Genomic DNA, 18,516 nt, shown 5'->3' with positions numbered 1-18,516 from the left:
TCTCGACCCACTCTTCCATTTTTTTTTTTTAAAAAAATAGAAGTAGAAGAGTGGCCCACTCTTCATTTTTTTATTTTAAAAATAAATAAAAAAAATTAGAAGAGTGTGTTCTTATCTCTTAAAAAAAATAAAATAAAAAAAATAAAAAGAATGGGTCGAGGTCTTCACACCCAGCACCTCGACCCACTGGGTCGAGCGTCTGAAGAGTGGGTCGAGCTCAACCCGAACAAAGAGCTCGACCCCAGGTGAAATTTAACTAACTAATTAATGAGCTAATTAATGATCTTATCTAACTAAAATATTCAACTTCATTTTCTTGATTTAAAAAAGTCAAAATCCCTTTTATTTAATTAAATTTTAAATGGATCGTATATTTTTTATTGACCCACTATTCTTCCTTGTACTTTTGTTTATTTATTTTTTATTATTATTATTATTATTTTAGTTATTAAAATTGACGTTAACATTTCATTATTTTATAAAGCCGTGACACAAGAAATCAGTGTATTTTTTTAACTTTTTGTTATATGTTGACAATATTAACATTTTGTCGATTCTTTTCTCTAAGTAAGTTTGTCAATCCCATAATTAAATTGACAAAAACTACTCAAAAATTATAATTAAATTTACCAATAACCATAAATCTAATATAAAACACAAATAAAAGATAAAACTATTATAAGCTAAACTAATTGCTATTTTCATCTTTTAAGTGTGTGTATCCAATCTATGATATTCAATTACTTTTAATAGTTTTTGTAGAGTTTTAGAAATATTCAATCTATATTTTTATATACTTTATAAAAATCTTGTGGTATTCAAAATGAAATTTTATAAAATTTTAAAAAATCATGTGATATTCAACATTAAATTTTTTAAACTCTATAAAAATATAGAGGTATACAAAATAAATTATTTATTGCAAATCTTGAAATATTAGGTACAACTATTAAAAGTAAAATATTCTATTCTACTCATATCAAATATTTGAATAGATTCTACTTTAAAAACACCTCATAAATCATCATTCTTTCCTTCTATAAGAAAATGTCGGTAGTTGCACCTGCCCCTCGCCCCCTCTATTTTTAAATCTTTGTTCGGGTGGGAAAGTGGAGATGTGATTTAGGCTTTTGGGTTGGGAACTTTGGGGGCACCGCTTGCACCTCCCCAAATTTCTGTGTTGGGATCGGGTCAAAGTTTTAGAGAGAATGAATAAATTCTTTTAAAATTTTCTTCATTTTGAACTGTTCTTAACAGTTTTCATGATGTTAAGAAGTATTGTTGAATTGCTAGACTTGTTGAACCACTAAAAGTGTAATTGTGAAAACGTCTGGCTTGACTAGTGATAGATTATAGTTGACAGTTTAACAATAAATGGCTTAAAATGGGCTTTGCAAGAATGCAAATACGTAATGTAATGACATAAATTTTTTTATGAATGTCCAGAGATAAAACTCTTACGTCACCCCTTTTTCCACTTAGGTAGGTTTCCACTAAAAGACTTTGGTTTTACAACGTCTTGTAATAATCTACTTCAGTTAGGTCTTATCACTGCCTAATTGAAACTACTAGTTATCACTTTACAACTCTAGATATTTAAAAATATTTGGTTCACTAGACAAAAAACATAAAACCCAACAGTCAGATTTCACAGCTTTAGTTGTTGGTGTAACACAGATTGATCTTTGATGATCTAATATGATTCTGGTAAGCAAGTGCTTAAATGAGCAGCTAAAAATCGAAATATTATATGTGCTCAAGATCTTTGAAAAATGCAGTTTTGAGAATAATTGTGGTTGGTCAAGAGAGTTATTCATGTTTGAAATCTGCATGTTAATAGTTGTAAATCTCCAACTATTGGATTTTTTTTCAACGAGCATCATAATGGATGTGTCACTTTCATATCATTAATGCTCTGTGTGCCTTTGAGACTTCAAATCATTTGTTTTGCAGAAAGCTGAGAATTAGATAGCTTTCTGTCATTCAGAAGTTACGTTGATAGGATACTTGTAATGTTTCCAACTGAGGCAACTAATTTAACAACTTGACTATAGTTTCTCTTTAGATTTAACTCTTTCCTGATCGGTGACAGTGCGAATTTATTTTCAACGATTTGAACACTTGGGCTATCGACCAGTTTTGATAGATGATAACTTTGCAGCTTGAGTTCAGATATTTCTGCATCTTGAATTCTTAATCCGAACGGATTGATCTTCTTAAGCATTGTTTGAACTGTTTGATCTGGTACAGTGGTTCGAAACTTGAAATACATTTAAAAGTAGCTGGACCTGAAACAGCTCAACGATGTTCTTTATTACTCACAAAACTTAAGGGTACTTGAAATATTTTTACAAATTTTCTCTTTTTGGTGATGAAAAAACCAATATGTAAATCTATACAAGAAGTTACATATAGCCAAACATACAAGCAAGATGAATTTCATTAAGGAAATTAAATGTTATTTTAAAGTTGCATTAAATTAAAAGCATTTCATATTACACATGAAAAAACTTATCTTCTATGACTTGAACTGTTGCTTCCACCAAATCTTCTTCTTCTCTCTTTTTTTTTTCCAGGCTTCTTCTTTCTTCATTGTGCTTAGATTCTTCAAACTTAGATCTTTCGGCTCGTCGTTTTTACTCTTCAAGCTGCTTGAAAATCCACTACTTTCCATTTTTTACATCACCACGTTGCATATGATCAAGAATTTCATGCAACTAACTTCCAATGGTGGTTTGGATATGATCAAATCGGGCGTCCATATGTTGTTGGGCTTGGGTTGTTTGACTTGGTAGAGTTATACCCAAATTTTCAGTCTGGCGCTTGGATGCGATTTGATCAGCGGTGAGTAGTGAGAAGTTATTTTCCAGAGAACCAATAACACGTAGAACATCTCTCCGAAAGTTGTTAAAGAAACAATATGAGAAAACTTGAAGAATCGTTTGCTGGGCACCATGAGGTGCTTCAAACAAAATATTCTTCAAGAGCTGCAATAGCTCGTGTTCTAATAATGGTAACACCAATGAATTAAATCGAGTTTGGTTAAATAACCAAGCGGAAGACACTCGAAGTAATCCTTCGTGAAGAAAGCTATTATATTTGAAAGTCATTTAACTTGTGTAATCTGAATAATTGAAAAAGGAGATCAGTTCTAGCATATATCAGTTCAGTTATGGTGAAAGCTGAACTGACGGATGCTCTAACTGATCAAATCAGTTTTAAAACAATAGTTAAACAGGAAAATACACAAGATATGTTTATGGATGTTCGGAGACTTCAACTGCTCCTACGTCACCCATTCTACCTCCTCGGGTAGAATACACTAGAAGACTTTGATTTATACAACACCTTATACAAACCCACCCAGCTTAGGACTTACCCACTGCCTAACTGAACTCCTAGACTAGACTGAAGGCAGCACCTTCCAGACAACATTTGTTTAGCGTGTGTGTGTCAAAGACTATATACACAAGTTTAATATCTTTGTGCAAGACTGTATTTGAGTGGTGGTGGTGAGAGATTGTGTGTGAGAACTAGAACAATGAATACATCAAAAAGGTGCTCTCACACACTGAGGGAAAAGATCTTCTAAACTAAGCCAATGTGACTTTGTATTCCCTCTGGGCTGATTGCTTCTTGTAAGCTGATAAACAGTAAGCGTGCCCTTTTTTTTCTTTTCTCACTGCTTTGTTTATTGCTGATGGTCTTGGTTCGTATTTATACCAGCAAGATGATCGTATACCAAGACTCATCACATGTGACTGTTGCAGCTTTGAATGCGTTCCTTGAACTTTGTGTCTCAACTTTTCCGACATGTCTTCAGGAATCTCTCGGATTTAATCTTTGTTGCAACATCTATTAACTGTACTACTGATAGTACAGATGCTTTATCAAGTTCGCATAGCTGGATTCCATTGAATAAGCTTGTCATGTTTTCCACACTGATTGATTCCTAATTGATGCCTTGAACTGGTTTGGTGAAATCAGTTGGCTCGTCAGCTGAACTGGTTACACTAGTTCAGTTGAACATGTCTGTTAAGCTTTCCATCAGTTGAGCTCTTCATCAGCTGGCTGGGCTTCTGAAGGTCTTATGCTGAATTACCTATCAACTGATCAATCAGTGGAACCGTTCTTCTATACGTCAGTTGGACTGATTCCGTTTAGGAAATCAGTTGGAATTCTCGAAAGCTTCAGTTTAGGCGATATAACTGATCAGTTCAACTTCTGATCTGTTCCAGTATCCTGCGCACTATGATAACTCATTAGAAACAAAAAAACAAGTTTTGTTAACATCAAAATCAAGATTACGAACATGAAATGTTCCAACAAAACTGCTTTATCTCGACATTGTTGAGTATTTCAGAGAGATTCTTGATTTGTATGTAAAGTTGATCGAGTAGGACTTTGGAAGAATTATCGTCGAATTCCAAGAAGACATTTACGTTAAAATCAGAAAAAGACTCTTCTTCAAGAACTGGAGATCCTGAGTGAAGCTACAACTGATGGAGGAGAAGAATAGAAGAATTTTCAACTTGAAGATCATTGGTTGAGTCAGCGGCTGGAATTTTCAAATCTTCAGACCGTGGTTCAACCATTTCTTCCTTGCCATACTTGAAACGTCTACTGTTTTAAAAATGCGGAAAATTTATTTATTATAAAAGCTCGCAATTACAAAATGACATTTTAAAATAATCGTATTTTTTTGCCAATTAGAGTACCGCAGTTTAAAATAACCAACATCATCTCAAAATCCACGTAAACTTAAACGTGTAAAGATCAAAATATCACCAACGTATAAAAATGTGTAACTCCTCTCAATAACTCATAATCAAAAGCGGAAAAATACGCGGTCCTTAGGTCATGTCCTCGTAACAGAGCTGCCTACTCTGAGTTCGGCGCCTCCAGTCTCCTCAGCATCAATCTCACCTGCATCACACACACCTAGTGAGTCTAAAGACTCAACACACCTGTACCAGGAATAAAAAGTACATACACAGGCACACAACAGTGAAAAATATCATACCCAACTTAACTTTCATTAAACGTGTTGTATAAAATCATAACGTGTCAAATCAAGTCATCTCATGTCCTCATAAACGTATACATTTTCTTTTTAATTGAATTCAGTTTATTAGTTGTGACTTTTGTATCAGCTCTATCGTATCAGCTCTATTCGATGGATCCATCTATAAAACCATGGTACCCGGCGGCGGGGACATCAGCCACAGCATTACCCGTCCACTGAGCCTTGGCCTCAGATCAACACATCTCATGTCATTGTATACATATACATCGTCAGTCACAATCAACTTTCATCCTTCAAAAATATTATCATATTCATCACTTAAAAAAAACATGCATATACGCAACTTTTTCCTTAAAACCAAGCATGCACTGTATTTACCATAATTTCATAAAAATCATAACGTGATGCATGCACATTTAAACTATCACAAATTTGTTCTCAAGGTGATGTCAGGACCAAAATCTCACCCTGGGTGCAAAATGACCATTTTGTCCCTAGAAATCCAAAAATTACCGTTTTACCCCTGGACCTCTAAAATTGACCCGAAACTTACCAAACTCCTTAAAATGTCCCAAAACATATTTAAGAGCATTCCTAGACGTAAACTCAAACCCAATTCACAACTTAACCGATTCGTTTTAAAACATGGACTGGGGTCTCAGTTTCAAAATCAAGGTTAATAAATCTATTAATGGGCCCTAATTTGTTAATTTAAAGTTTAAATAGAGTATTAAGCCCAATAAGCTTAAAAGTAGACACATTAAATCCAAACACACTCTCAAAAAATATTTCGTGTTGGAAAGATTTTGAAAATATTAGCCGAACCCTTAAAAAGTCTCCCCATTCGATAAAATTTGCGTACCATTAAAAATAAAGTCCTGCGGGTAAAAAAACCCAAAAAAATCCCATTTTTGAAAAATACACTTATAAAAACACCTTATATTAATTAATAAAAATAAATCATGTAATTAAAATAATTTTCCTGAAAATTCTCCGGTCTTCGTTCCTCGTTCGAGCGTGAAATGCATCTAGAAATCCTAATGCATGAGCTTTTAAATTTTAATGAAATAAATCCTATCACGCATGAATTGTGCATAAAATGCATAAAAATAATTAAACACATAATTAAAAATAAAAATCCTAGATTGCATGCATTCAGGTTACGTGAATTAAATTCCTGGACATTACAACTCTCCCCCCTTAAATAAAATTTCGTCCTCGAAATTTAGAACGTACCGAATAACTCCGGGTAGTGACTCCTCATCTCGGTCTCAGTCTCCCAAGTAGCCTCCTCCTCAGAATGATTCAGCCACTTGACCTTGACCATCTGGATCACCTTGTTCCGAAGCCTCTTTTCCTGTCTGTCCGGAATCTGCGTGGGTCTCTCCTCAAAAGACAGGTGCGGCGTCAGCTGAAGTGGCTCATAGTTAAGCACATGCGCAGGATTCGACATGTCCTTATGCATCATGAAGACGTGGAACACATTATGAACTCTGGCCAGATTCGGCGGTAAAGCAACTCTGTATGCGAGTGTCCCAACCCTCTCTAGGATCTCAAATGGTCCGATGAATCTAGGACTGAGCTTGTCCTTCTTCCCGAACCTCATCACTCCCTTCATCGGTGCGACCTTCACGAAAACATGATCCCCTATTGCGAACTCAATATCTCGCCGCCTCTGATCAGCATAACTCTTCTAACGGCTTTGTGCGGTCCTCATCCTGGCCACTAAATCTGTTGTCTGTCTGACAATATCCGGACCCAACTCTGCTCGCTCCCCTACCTCAGCCCAATAAACTGGCGACCTACACTTCCTCCCATACAGAGCCTCGTATGGAGCCATACCTATCGATGCATGATAATTGTTGTTGTATGTGAACTCCACAAGAGGTAACTTCGGCTCCCAGCTGCCCTGCAAGTCGATCATGCAAGCTCGGAGTAGGTCCTCCAGAATCTGAATCGCCCTCTCTGACTGACCGTCTGTCTGAGGATGAAAAGCAGCGCTGAACAATAACTTCATACCCAACGCCTAGTGAAGTCTCTTCCAGAACGCAAACGTGAACCTCAGTTCCCTGTCTAACACTATGGACACTGGAATCCCGTGCAGTCTAACTACCTCTCTGATGTACAACTCTGCGTACTGATTCATGGTGAATGTCTTCCTGTTCGGTAAGAAATGAGCTGACTTAGTGAGTCGATCAACAATCATCCAGATGGAATTGAATCCTCCAGTAGTCCTCGGAAGCCCTGTCACAAAATCCATAGTAATATTCTCCCATTTTCACTCGGGAATAGGGAGTGGTCTCAGCTTCTTTGCAGGTCTCTGATGCTTTGCCTTAACCTGCTGACAAGTCAAACAATTGGAGATGAATCGCAGAATATCGCTCTTCAAGCCCGGCCACCAATACAGAGTTTGTAGATCCTTATACATCTTCGTACTCCCTGGATGGATGGAGTGCGGGGTGCTGTGGGCCTCACTCAAGATATCTGCTCGAAGAAAATCACTGTCAGGAACCCATAGGCGGTTCCTATATCTGACTATGCCGTCCACAAACTGTATACAGTCTCTGGCCCTTAGTATCGTCCCTCTGTCTCCACTTCTATAACTACTCGTCAGAAATCTGCCCTGACCGGATTCGGTCTCTCAGAGTCGGCTGTACAGTCAAAGTAGCAAGATTCAGGGCCTCTCCCCTGGCATAAAGTGCAATCTCAAATCCCTGAATTTCAGCTTGTAGCGGTCTCTGCACTGACAGATGAGCAATCACTACGTGCTTCCTGCTCAGAACGTCTGCAACTACATTAGCCTTACCCGGATGGTAGCTAATGTCGCAATCATAATCCTTAACCAGCTCAAGCCATCTCCTCTGCCGCATGTTCAGCTCCTTTTGTGTGAAGAAGTACTTCAGGCTCTTATGATCTGTAAAATTCCTGCACTTTTCCCCATACAGATAGTGTCTCCAGATCTTCAGGGCAAATACAACTGCTGTTATCTCGAGGTCATGAGTCGGGTAATTCTTCTCATGAACCTTCAGCTGTCTGGACGCATAGGCTATGACTCTGTCCTGCTGCATCAGAACTGCGCCCAACCCAAACTTCGATGCATCTGTATACAAACTCTCCCTGCCCTCATGGCATAGCTAGTACTGGTGCAGTGGTCAATGCTAGCTTCAGTCTGTCAAAGCTCTCCTGACACTCGGATCCCCAAACAAACTTGGAATTCTTCTTCGTCAAAGCGGTCATAGGTACTGCAATGGAAAAGAAGCCCTGGATGAACTTCCTGTAGTAACCTGCCAATCCCAAGAAACTACGAATCTCTGTCACGTTCTTCGGGACCGACCACTCTCAGACTGCCTCTACTTTTCTGCGGTCGACCTCTATGCCATCCTGAGATACAATGTGGCCCAAGAATGCCACCCTGTCGAGCCAGAACCCACACTTGCTGAACTTGGCATACAGTCATCTATCCTGTAGAATCTGTAACACTGTCCTCAGATGCTGACTGTGCTCCTCCCTTCTCTTCGAGTAGATCGGAATATCGTCAATGAAAACCATGACGAACTAATCCAAAAATGGCTGGAATACGCGGTTCATGAGATCCATGAAGTTTGTTGGCACGTTCGTCAGGCCGTAGGACATCACCAAAAACTCATAGTGCCCATAACGCGTTCGGAAGGTTGTCTTATGCACATCTGACTCTCTCACCTTCAGCTGATGGTATCCGGATCGAAGGTATATCTTGGAGAACACCGAGGCTCCCTGAAGCTAATCAAATAAGTCCTCGATCCTAGGCAAAAGATACTTATTCTTAATTGTGACCCTGTTCAGCTCTCGGTAGTCAATGCACAGTCGCTTGCTGTCATCCTTCTTCTTAACAAAGAGAACCGGTGCGCCCCATGGAGAAAAACTAGGGCGAATGAAACCCTTATCCAGCAGATCCTAAATCTGATCCTTAAGCTCCTTCATCTCTGCAGACGCTAATCGGTAGGGTGCCTTAGATATCCGCACTATCCCTGGCATGAGCTCAATCGAAAAGTCCACCTCTCTGTCTGGTGGAATGCCTGAAACATCGTCAGGGAATACACTGGAGAACTCACTGACCACATCCACATCCTCCAGCCTCTCACTGACTGGCTCCGTCACTGATACAATGCTGGCTAAGAATGCTTGGCAGCCTCTCTTGATAAGCTTTCTCGCACTCATGCAGGAAATGATGTGCGGGAACTGCTGATGTCTAGCTGCCTCAAAAACAAACTGTTCCCCACTGGGAGGTCTGACGAACACTAACCTCTGGCGAAAATCTATGACTGCTCCATGAGAAGAAATCCAGTTCATGCCCAAGATGATGTCAAACTCTGGCAGCGGTAGTAATATCAGATCTGCCTGTACCGCATACTTCTACAACCGGAGCTTCAATCTTTTCACTATCTGAGAAGTGAACATCTGATCCTCGGATGGGATCGATAATCTGAAACCCAAATCCATTGCTACAGGTATGATTCCTAGTCGCTTCACGAAGGATTCAGATATAAACGAATGCGTAGTTGAACTTAAGGGATTTCTTATCGTTGAACTTAAGGGATTTCTTATCGGATTCAGATATAAACACCTGCAATATATATCCTTCCTGCGATAAAACATACCATCAAATCTAATGTAGTTGAACTTAAGGGATTTCTTATCAGCAATTAACCCAAAATCCTCGAAAAATAACTGAGTTAACCCAAACATCAATTCTCAAAAATTTGAAATTCATCCTCAAAAAAATCAAAAACTGCAAATTATCCCTTAAAGTTATGAAAATTGCACAATGCTCCTTGAAATATTCGAAAATTACAGTTTGACCCCATAAAATCATTGAGCGATAAATTTGTTCTCAATCCACTAATTTCATTCTTAGTCTCAACTAGGTAGAGCATGCATCCTAATTCTTTCTAAGTCATCAGTTCCCATAATTAAATCCTCATACAAGCATAAAACCCAAGCAATTGTACAGTAATTTAAAATCTTAAACCAAAGGGTTACCGGTAATCAGTGTCGAGTCTGGTGTTCCCTCAGCCTCCTCTGCGTGCATCACATAAGCCCGGCCAGTAGTGGGGCCCTTGTTCCTAGGGCAATCCGCTGCTTTATGGCCCTCCTGACTGCATACAAAGCACTTGAAGGTTCCCCACCTGCAGTCGCCGAAATGGAACCTGCTGCACTGAGGGCATGGCTTCCTGTCATCTGGCTTAGGCGCCCCTGGCGCCTGAGGAGGTCTCTGCTGCTGTGGCTTCTTACCCTCTCCCTGGGGCCTCTGCTGTCCCTGCTGCCTCGGTGGCCCAGTAACCTGCTTCTTCTGTGGCTGAGAACTGGACTGGGCCTGATGCCTCTTTCGCTGCATCTCATGGTCTATGTCTCGCAGTGCCTGATCTGCCTGAAAAGCGTAGGCAGTGGCCTCCTCATAACCTGCCGACCTCATCAGCATGACGTCCCAGCATAGAGTGGGTCTCAGTCCATCAAGGAAATGCCTCAGCTTCTGGGCGCATCTCCTCCTATCATGGGCACAAAATGGCAGCCCCTGTCAAACTTGCGGATGACCTCCGCCATAGATAAATCCCCGTGCAGGAGGCTCATGAATCTGGCCCACGTGAGAGTAGCCACATCCACTGCATGTGCAGCTCTCTCCCACCACAAAGATGCATCATCCCTCAGCATATAAATCGCGCACCTGGCCCAATCGTCATCCCTCATCTGCAGATAATCAAAGTGCAACTCCAGCAACCTAATCCATCCCTCTGCAATGGATGGATCATTAGTACCGCCGAACTCCCTACGGAACTACTCAAAAACATCGGTCTGCTGTCTATGGACCTGCTGGCCTAGCTGGGCCTGCTCCATAAGTCTAGCTATCCCCTCAAGTACTCGGGTAGCTGGGTCCCTTGGTGGTGGTGGCGGAGGGCCCCTGCCACCCTCAGGGATATCATCCTGTCTGTCTGTGCTAGGAGCGCATTTGGGAGGCATATCTGAATATAGTCCAATTCAAAAATGTAACCCATCATGCCATTAATCTAGTTTTAAAACAATTAACTTTAAAGCGTAAAAGCAGTGAAACGTATACAGTAAATCATGAAAGCATGTAGATGATAAAAGTAAATCATTTAAACATAAAGGCTTACAGACTTGAGGCTTGAAGACTGAGCGGCATAAGCTGGCGGTGGCACAACCTTATACAGGACTCTTGCCCTGATACCAACTGAAACGTCTATCGTGTTAAAAGTGCGGATTTCTTTTTTTTTTTTAATCAAAGCTTGCAATTACAAAATGACATTTTAAAATAATCGTATTTATTTGCCAATTAGAGTAGCGCAATTTAAAATTACCAACATCATCCCAAAATCCACGTAAACGTAAACGTGTAAAAATCAAAATATCACCAACGTATAAAAATGTGTAACTCCTCTCAATAACTCATAATCAAAAGCGGAAAAACACGCGGTCCTTGGGTCATGTCACCGCACCATGGCTACCTACTCAGAGTTCGGCACCTCCAGTCTCCTCAGCATCAAGCTCACCTGCATCACACACGACTAGAAGGTCTAAAGACTCAACACACATGTACCAGGAATAACAAATACATATACAAGCACATAGCAGTGAAAAATATCGTACCCAACATAACTTTCATGAACTTAAAAACATGAATTTAAACGTGTCGTATAAAATCATAACGTGTCAAATCATGTCATCACAAACGTACACATTTTCTTTTTAATTGAATTCAGTTCATTAGTTGTGACTTTTGTATCAGCTCTATTCGATGGATCCATCTATAAAACCGTGATACCCGACGGCGGGGACATCAACCACAGCATTACCCGTCCACTGAGCTTTGGCCTCAGCTCAACATATCTCATGTTATCATATACATATACATCGTCAGTCACAACCTGTAGAGCCCAAAAATCAGTACATTTAAATCTCATGCATTTGTTTAATTGCTAAATCATTAATTTAAGCTTAAAATGATTTTTGTGATGCATGTTTTATGAAATTGCATTATTTTAAATTATTTATGTTTATTTAATGCACGTTAAAAGTTTTCCCGAGTTTAATGTTTCAAGCGATTATTCGATGCAGAATCGAGGAAAAGAGACCGGCGACGATTTTGATAATTTTAAAATGTGGTATTTTATTTTTTTAAGTTAAGATTGGAGCATTTTAAATAATTTATTAAGTTTAGCATTTTAAAGCCTAAATTATTTATTTAGTAGTTTTAGAATTTTAAAACTTTTAAAGTTAATCTCTTGTGTGCTTTATTTTAAATTTATTGATGCTAGTATTTTAGTAAAGTATTAGTATTTTATGTAGTGAGTTTATATGTTATTAATATTTTTAATTAGCCAATTAACTCACTAATTACCTCCCTAATCACACTAACTCACGCACACACCCACTAAAACACATGTTATCGGCTAACACACACACACACCCACTTCATTGTTCACTTTCATAATTTTTAAAAGACAAAACTAGGCTTCATAGTAGAGAGAGGAGACGCCTATTTTCTTCATCTTTTCCAGCAATTTTCGTGAGTTTTCTTAAAGAGAAAACGAGCCACTAATCGTTCCGAATCAAGCCTCGCACCGTTTCTGCTTTGGTATCGTCGTATCGTGAGTTTAAACATCAAAAGGCATGTATATTCTGTTTTTCTTGTGTCGATCTAGTCATATTATGTGTTGTGATGTTTTTATGCGAGAAAATTCATGTTTGATGTAAATGGTTTGAGCAGAAAATTGTTTGATGAATCTATGCAACGTTTTTAGATATCAGAACTTTGTTTTTACTTTATTTTGAATTATTTCGATTTTTTGGTCAAGATTTAGGGAAATCTTTCAACAGATGAAACGTAGAACATTTTTATACCTTCGATTTGATACAAAATTTGAAATATTTGGACAAAAATTGAGTGAGTTATGACCGTTTCTGTGGGACTGCTCAAACAGTGTTTTTCTGAAAATATGTTATTGATGTGTTCTTGAAGTTTTATTGTTACAGGCTTCGTTGGGGATCGACGGGTGATCGCTGCTGAATTTAGGTATATCGTTAATGTTGTTGGGATGGTTATTGACGTTTCGTTTCGCGTCTTTAGGCACTTGGGAGGATGAGTAGTCGTAAAAATCGCTTTGGTTGTCAAAAGTCGTGTTCACGGGTTTATTGTGTTACTTGTGATGCGTGGTTGTTTTGGGGCAATTGTATAGGCTTGAGTCAGTGTCATAGTATCCTAGGATGAGTCTCAAGGTGTCGATTCATGGTCGGGATGATCGAGTTAGGGAGTTTAAGTCGCAAGCACAGGAAATTTCGTTGGTTTGCTCTTCCCGCAGGTAAACGGACCCAGGGACGGACCCTTACATGGGGTCCGTGCCTTTGTTTCTTCCGAATTGTCATTCTCCAGAGCCTACACAGACCCTTAGACGGACCCAAGCACGGGGTCCGTGTCTTTACTTCTTTTCGGGTATAAATTTACAGAGCCTACACGGACCCGTAGCCGGACCTGGGCACGGGGTCCGTGTACTCGAGATTTTTGGGAAAAATTATATTGTTTGCTTTGGGGTTTTATGTCATGGTTTAGTACGACGATTAATTGAGGTCAAGTCCCGAGTGATCTAGAATGTCATAAGCTATTTATTTAATTCGGTGGTGAGAACGAATACCTACATCTAAGCTATGCAAGTTAAGTGTTGAAATTCATGTTAGTATGTGCAGCAGTGGCCCCAAGCGAGTACCAACGAATCCCTCAACGCCAAATAAGTATGTTCGACGTGAAAAGAAAATGCTATTAAGTTTTTGGAGGTATGCTAAATGTGTTGGGACCAAATTATGTATGGGATTAGAAAGCGATAAAGTATCATCAGGGACCAATCCACCTCGTTAAATTATGAATGGGTTTAGATCAGGATTGGAAAGCGGTAAAGTATGACCATGGACCAATCCACCCGTTAAATTATGAACGGGGATCTCATGTATGTGGCAGTGGATCTTCCCTGTCAGCCCAGTTCTGTGGTTTAGTCTGATCAGGTGTATTTATGTATGGGTCATTTGCTTTGAAACATGCCTCTACGCAAAATGATGAAGTTTATGTATGTACAAGTATGCAAGCATGTTTAAGAAAAGTTTTATGTTGATGGCACGTCTATGATATGTACGTAGGTTCAAGCTTATGTATGCATGTTAAAGTTCAAGTATGTACGTTCTATTTTAAAGTTGCATGTGATTTTATTACGTATTACTTGTTACTTCCAGTTTATACATGTTGAGTGTTTAGACTCACTAGACTTGATCGATATAGGTGAGGATGAGTTTGAAGAGACGAGAGGTGGGGACCAGTGAGCTGGCTTGGACTGAGCGGGGGGCTAAACCCGAGGACCGCCATATTTTAAGTTCTTATGAAATGTTCAAAATACTCTGATTTCACGTTTTGATTACAATGTTTAAACAAGAATTTTTCCTTAGTAACTTTAGTTATGTTCACTTTTTTGCAAATATTTTCGGTTGGACAGTTCGTTTATGATCAAAGATTGAAAGCTTGTTTGGTATTTAAGAAAATTTTTATTTTTCCGCAAATTTTAAAATAGTTTAAAATTACGGTACGTTATACAACCAACTCCCATCCTTCAAAAATATTATCATATTCATCACTTAAAAAAACATGAATATACGCAATTTTTTCCTTAAAACCAAGCATGCACCGTATTTACCATAATTTCATAAAAATCATAACGTGATGCATGAACATTTAAAATATCATAAATTTGTGCTCAGGGTGCTGCCAGGATCAAAATCTCACCCCGGGTGCAAAATGATCATTTTGCCCTTGGAAACCCAAAAATTACCGGTTTACCCCTGAACCTCTAAAATTGACCCGAAGCTTACCAAACTCCTTAAAAATGTCTCTAAACATATTTAAGAGCATTCCTAGATGTAAACTTGAACCAAATTCACAAATTAATCGATTCGTTTTAAAAATTGGACCGGGGTCTCGATTTTAATCCGAATCGAACCGAAACTTAACCAAAACTTTCCCAATTTTTTACCACGCCTTATAAACTCTTAAAAAACCTTAATTTCCCCAAAACCAGTCCCTCAGGCCTTCGAACAAACCTTGGACAGCAGCTGGAAAAATCCAGCAGAACACTCTTCAACCCTAATCGAGACAATGACACGCGATCACCCCCTTACACCAAAGCCGATGGTTCTAGCCACGAATCAACCTACTAGGGACAAAGACCAGACCCTACTGGACCTACCAGAACCAAGCCACCGGCCCATGCACACTGCAGCAACCTACATGCTCTAATCCTCGAGACCTCACTACCGCAGCCACTAATATACTCGATCGATCGGCTACTATGGTGGTTCCAACGATGGTTGGGCCTCCTTGAGCCATGACTCAGACTCATGATGGTCTGGTCTAGGCACACCGCCGTCCCTACCGCTTTCACTCGATCTACTCAAACTCGAAGCAAACCCTTAACAATTCCTCACGGTTACTAACGTACAGACCACCAACTCATTACGTCCTATTGACAGCACACTCTCGATCAAAGAGATCCTTCAGCAACATCACTCGACAGCCCCCTCGCAACCATGATCAAAGAAACGTGAGAATTTAACAAGTGGAACAATAAAACATGTGCCTACTAATACTGATGAACAAACAAGCATGGATCGAAACATCTACTTGATTTTACTAATACTCCACACATATTATCAACGTATATGATGCATCAAAAAAAGAATAAGTGTGCCTCAAAGATTGATGAACAAAAACGAGCCGGAAGCTTTCGCTTGCACGAACAAGGACACAGCCGAAACTCTCAGCTAGAGAATGCTGAAACCGAGAGTATTCTAATCGGGGGAGGGTGTCGGCTGGTTGGCGAGGGATTAGGTTTAGGTTAATGCTAATTATATAATATTTACAAGGTTAATAAATCAATTAATGGGCCCTAATTTGTTAATTTAAATTTTAAATATTTACCCAAAAAAATCCCATTTTTGAAAAGTACACTTAAAAAACACCTTATATTAATTAATAAAAATAAATCATGCAATTAAAATAATTTTCCTGAAAATTCTCCGGTCTCAGTTCTTCGTTCGAGCGTGAAATACATCTAGAAACCCTAATGCATGAGATTTTAAAATTTAATGAAATAAATCCTATCATGCATGAATTGTGAATAAAATACATAAAAATAATTAAACACATAATTAAAAATAAAAATCCTAGATTGCATGCATTCAGGTTACGTGAATTAAATTCATATACCTTACAATACTATCTTGAAAAGATAACAAAGAGTACTATCTTGAAAAGATAACAAACTCTTTGCCAGACATATTTTTGGGTGAACCAATCAATTAATAATCATAATAATGAATTGATCCAATATTATATATATTGATCCAATCAATAACCACGATTATAAATTAAATTAACAAAATAAACAAACTCCTTTGTTCACTTTCTAATTAATTTATTTATAACCGAATTTCTTGTAAATCACCATTTACTATAAATAATTAAAGTCCAACTTCAACTATTTATTTTATGAGAAAATATATACAAGTTTTGTAGATTTAAACTTAATGGTCCAATAAGATATTTTTCACCAAAAATATTTTGGCCTATTTAAATTTCACAAAATATATTAATCATCGAATGACCCAACAACTCAAGGCACATGACACTTTGATATTCTAAAACACATTTGGAAACCCTAGTCGTCATCGTCATTGCCGGAGCTCCGTCGCCGGATTCCGTCCAACACACACAATTTTTTTTTATTATTATTAAAAGTGAGGGGGCTGTCCTTGCTGCCCGAAATCAGCCCCTCAACCGGCCCTCGAATTGTTACGATGAATTTTCTCATGCGATTAGAAATTGTCCTCAATATAATATCAAGTATTTGCTACACAAAAAGTAACCTAAGCTCTGATACCACTTGAAAGGGGATAGGTTATGGTGCCCGGAAGCGCAACAGAAATTTCGAAAATCACATTTTTATAAAATCGAGCACCCCACTTAGAGTGTAGAAAATACGAAAATATACACAAACATAGGGTGTTTAGAAATTTACCTATCAATCACAAAGATTGATTATTGGCTCCAAAATAAGTTGTAAACAACTTATCTCTTGAGGGTAGACAATTTACAAGCTTCCAAGAGCGCTCCTTGCTCAAATGAATCATTTCCTTCAAATTAGGTCCACCACCAACAAAGAAGATCCACTCTACACTTGCACTAGAAAGGTAGAGTATTTTTCGTAGAGAAGCTTATGCTTTTTCAACTAATTGAAGAAGCAAAATTTTTTAAGTAAAATATGGAGGATGTTTCGGCCAAGGTATGGAGGAGAGAAGGGGGAGAAAATTTTCTTGGTACTTGAAAAAGTTAAAATGTGCATGTGCATGCCATGCCTTGTTTATTGAAAAAGTTGCCCCCAACTCTTCACCTCCCTTGCATGCATTTTATTTGGGTTTGTAACAATTACAAAGCCCATGGACTTTTATTTAAATATCTCAAACACATTTGAGACCAATTAAATTTTGCTTGAATTTACTCAAGCCCACTAGTTGAATAATTATTTCCAATTGGGTTCTACAAGACCCAATGTTATTTAATTAATTCAACACTTGAATTAATATAATTATTTGGACTCTACTAGGTCCACTAGTATTTAATTAATTCTACACTTGAATTAATTTAATTTAGTCCATAATAATGTTTATGAAAATCACAATTTTCAAATACATTATTTATTTGAGTCATATTTTAATTTAGGAACACTTCCACAAATTAAAAGTTACATTCCTCATAATCCTCTTTTAGAAGTCATACTTCTATTTTTTTTTCTTTGCGCTTATATATTCCTTTATAAATCGTTCAACACATTGAAATATTTTTCTTCTCAACGGGATCTAGAAAGTTAGTACTTGTGTGACCCTCAATGGTTCATTGATACAACTAGCAGTGGGTTCATATCTCAATGTGATTCGGGACTAAACATGTCCTTATTTGAGCATACCTCAGTTGCTCCGTTCTTAATTAACTACTCTTTGATAATAAGAACGTCAGAACTCAAGTCTGATAGTACCCACCCAATCATGTTAAACGCCTAGCAGCATCGCTTACATGATTCCCTAGGTATAAATGATAGTTCCAGCAAGAACCATTCCATTATGGTTAGCATACAGTACGGTCCCTTCATCTCATATATCTCGATCGATTCGACAACTATTGGTATATCGAGAGTTGTCAAAGAATCGATACTATGTGTCATTTCGTAGTTGCATCGACGGTGTAATCTAAGAAACCCCTTTCTTAATTACCACCAATACTCTGATCAGAGATTTCAAACTAAATATACATGATATCACATAGGATATCCATACCCGAAGGTAAGCGGTGAATCCCCGACTACAATTCATCAACTCCTATATGTTTCGACAAAACACCCAACGTT

Source organism: Primulina huaijiensis, chromosome 3 (assembly GCF_012295235.1).
Source record: "Primulina huaijiensis isolate GDHJ02 chromosome 3, ASM1229523v2, whole genome shotgun sequence".
NCBI lineage: Eukaryota > Viridiplantae > Streptophyta > Magnoliopsida > Lamiales > Gesneriaceae > Primulina > Primulina huaijiensis.
This window is presented reverse-complemented; position numbering follows the sequence as displayed.